At 41.1% G+C, this 3,610-nt stretch overlaps 1 long non-coding RNA gene across 1 annotated transcript; it reads right to left on the bottom strand.

Annotated features, from left to right (window-relative positions):
- Positions 1-2,676: 2,676 nt before the first annotated feature.
- On the bottom strand, positions 2,677-3,164 carry LOC130905303 (uncharacterized). The gene is made up of 3 exons (XR_009061082.1): positions 3,144-3,164; positions 2,999-3,065; positions 2,677-2,816 (listed from the first exon to the last, which is right to left on the bottom strand). It is a non-coding gene; the product is annotated as an uncharacterized LOC130905303 (long non-coding RNA).
- Between the last annotated feature and the right edge of the window lie 446 nt (positions 3,165-3,610).

Raw genomic sequence — 3,610 nt, 5'->3', positions numbered from 1 at the left:
GAATCGAGACTTTTACGTCCAAATCTATAAAGTATTCAGGGATTTAAGCATTTATTCACAAGAATTTTCAACGGAAAAAGCTGTTTGTGTTTCCACTCAGATATCTTTGACGGAGATAGCCGCCCCAATGAATCGGTCCCTGCGCCCCGTCAATACATTATGAAGTCTATGATATATGTTGTAGTGTATATATTTTCAGAGAAGCATAGTATTGGTACAGTATCGACCATATCACACAGCTGGTATTGGTATCGGGAGACAGAAAAAATGGTATCGCTGCAACACTAAACAGAACTCAAGTAAACGACTGCTTCACATGGTAACCGCTGGCCTACTTTAAGGTCTTTTAGCTTCACTGGGCCACCCACCACTCAAATATTATCCTGAGTGGTCCACCTTAACAACACACTGCCTTGGCACTCACACAAGCTTTGTTTACTGACAGGATTTGGCAGTCAGCCATTTTGTTTTTGCACATTTGCATAAACACCAAATGGTGCCTGTTTCCTGTGTGTGTGTGTTTGCGTGTGTGTACGAACTTTAGCTAACTCCCTCCTCGTCACCGTTGATGAAAATAGAAGGCAGTTTGAGATTCATTAAAGTGCAGTGGCTCCCTCGGTTTCCTGCAAAGGACTTGACATAAATGCTCACAAGCTGAAAGTTCATCTTTCCATACCTTAATTTAGTTGATTACTAAATTATGCAATGACCCAGCCAAAGACATTCAAGGGGGGGATTTTCCCTGCCAGGGATTTTTCTAGAATTGCCCTGTTTTTAGAAATACTTCCTGCTTTCTATCACCCCAGGGTAAACATGTGTGCAAAGCAACATAGCACAAAATACAAGTCATTTTTGTAGCGCCGCCTACTGGCCAGTGGACAACTGCATGACAATAAACAGGAGGACAGTGACAAAAAATAATTAATGAACACACACGGGCTACAACTAGGGTGACCACATGTCCGATTTTAGGACGGACTCTCAGCCTTTTCAGTTATGTGTCCGGTGTCCCACACAACCCATGAGCCGAACGCTATATGTCCGGCTTTTAAAGAAAATGGACCACAGTTCAGTTTATGTGACGCAACTCAGCCCCACGGTTGTCACAACTGGTCTGTGATTGGCCACGAGTGGCTTCAGTTAAAAACATCCTACAAACTGGTTTCCAAGGTACTTCCGCTTTACTTTCACATTTCTGCTCGCGACTCCCATTTTACACTTTGTCTAACCAAAACAACAGTAGCGCTGGAGTGGCATTACTCATCAAAATCCCTCAAAAAATTTGGAAATACCGCATTTATCTGCCATCATCACGACATTGGAGGACAACATGTTCATGAAGGCAAATGTGGAACCAAGCCCACGCCACCACAAAGACTGGGTGTTTATGTATGTAGCCATGTTGCTGCTGGTGTTATAGAAAGTATGTTATTCCTATCCCAGTATTGTCATGTGTCCGGTGCTCAAAAAATACTAAAGCTAAAATCTTGCGCATGAAACGACTTGCTGTCTTTGATATTGTTATTACGATGATGATTGTAATTATGATGATGTTTAATATTATTTACTACAACTACTGTACCGCTGTGGCTGCAACACATGCTATCTGCTGCTAGCCTGTTGTTAATCAGTACGTGTAGGATGGCACAATTATGTAAAAGCATAAATGCAAGTGTTACAAGGTTTTTGTTTGTTTGTTTGTTTACAGGTGGAAAACGCTGTTAGGGAAGGAAAAACAACTTGATGTGTATCACAACAACACTTACTGTACGTTGATGGACAAAAGACTACGTGCGTTCTACTTCGACGATGGAAGGCTGGACTTATGCTCCACCTTCGTTAATATTTTTCTAATAATTTTATAAATTGTGATTTATTGACCGGTTTTGCATATGCACCAATCGTTTTAAATAAAACAAGGAATGGAATCATGTTGTCCAAAGGTTTTATTGCAAACAATATCCGCATTAAAAAAAAAGAATGACATACCATTTGTGTTTATATGTATATACCTTGTAGTATTTCCTTGTAACAACAAAATCCGTGTCAGCCCTTCTGCATTCGGCAACTGTAACATTATTTGTAATTATTTTGTCACTCAAGTGGCAGGCATGTCAATGTACACCTCACGTTAACACAGGTTGTTATCATTTCGTTCACAAATGATCAACGAAGTCATAAGAACAAACATACAATCTTTCAGGAGGATCCTACGTTTAAAGCACATCCTTAACTTATTGTCTGATGCTAGTTTCGATTTAAGGCGTATGGCGAGGTAGCTCCATGTAACAAGTGTGAGCCGCGATGTTAACAGCACCACTGAGGTGTACAATTAGTGGGCAAATCAGGAAGATCTGGTTTAGCTACTAGAGGGCAGCAGCAATAAATACTGACAACTGCGTTTGATTGAATGAAAAGTATATTTAAGAAATGTGATACAGAAGCAACGAATATTTACAAAATATCAGTGTGTACACAAGTTACAGTTGATCAACAGGGGAAAAAAAAAAAACAGTTCACTTTCCCCAACCCCAACGTTCGTAAGTAACAAACAGTCAAGCGCATGAATGAGTGCCTTCAGTTTTATGGAGGTACAAGTTGAGTGTCCATTAGTGCTGCTTGAACAGTCACAAGTTGAATGGGTATTTGAAGAGCTTGACCCAAGTAGTGGGGAGAGAAAAACAGGCTGCAGAGCCTCCTACCAGACCCTTACTTGTGTTGAAGACAAGGAAAAAGGACCGTCAGGCTCCTGGCTTGAGTTCTAGCTCACCATCCTTTCGTTGGAATGGTCCCAAGGCAGTGAAGGACCACCTGGCCTGCATGAACCAACCCAGTTACAAAAATGCAATAATATACACATGTTAGCATTAGCATGCTAACATAACAAAATACAATAATAAAGAACCAATAGACACAGAAAATCACATGAACACATAAGGTAGCTTAAGTTAGCATGGTGGCTAATCCGCTAACAATAGATGGAAAAATTCAGACTCACCAGTTCACTTAGATACAGTTGAGCACACACACTAACAGGTCGCCAACACAGATAAAAAGGTCTGGTTCTAGAAGTTATAAAACAGCCTTTAAATAAGTTGAAAAATGCAATTGGTTGGATGCATCAAAAAGTGTTTGAGACTGACCTGCAGCTGTTGATCCTTGGCTTCTCTCCCACACAACTGAAGGGAGAGGAGTCAATGAAGCTTACATAGTGCCTAGGTGATCAGTGATTGGATGATTGGTACAATGTGACCTTTCATGTGATGTGGTCCATTCAGGGAGTGTTGGAAAAACTAGTGCTGGTTAAAAATAGGGACTCTTAACCCATGTTACACACACCCTCCCCCCCACTAAACCTTGCAAGTCCTATTGCAAGAGGCACTTAAAAGACCTGGACAATGGAAGCACTAGTGTCGGTTAAAGCACCCAACGAAGACTGAACGACGGAAATTAAAGGATTTCTCATAGAAGCATATGCCAACCTCTTAGGAGGTGAAATATGATAACTTGAGCGTCTAAGAACGGGCTCAGTGTCAGGTAAGTCAGATGCACTCCCAGATTTTGCGGCTCAGGCATATTCAATCCTGGATGTTCATCCTCTTCTTCAGGA

This window comes from Corythoichthys intestinalis, chromosome 17, assembly GCF_030265065.1.
Source record: "Corythoichthys intestinalis isolate RoL2023-P3 chromosome 17, ASM3026506v1, whole genome shotgun sequence".
Taxonomy (NCBI): domain Eukaryota; kingdom Metazoa; phylum Chordata; class Actinopteri; order Syngnathiformes; family Syngnathidae; genus Corythoichthys; species Corythoichthys intestinalis.
The sequence above is the reverse complement of the archived record's forward strand: the minus strand, read 5'-3'. Positions and strand labels throughout refer to the sequence as shown.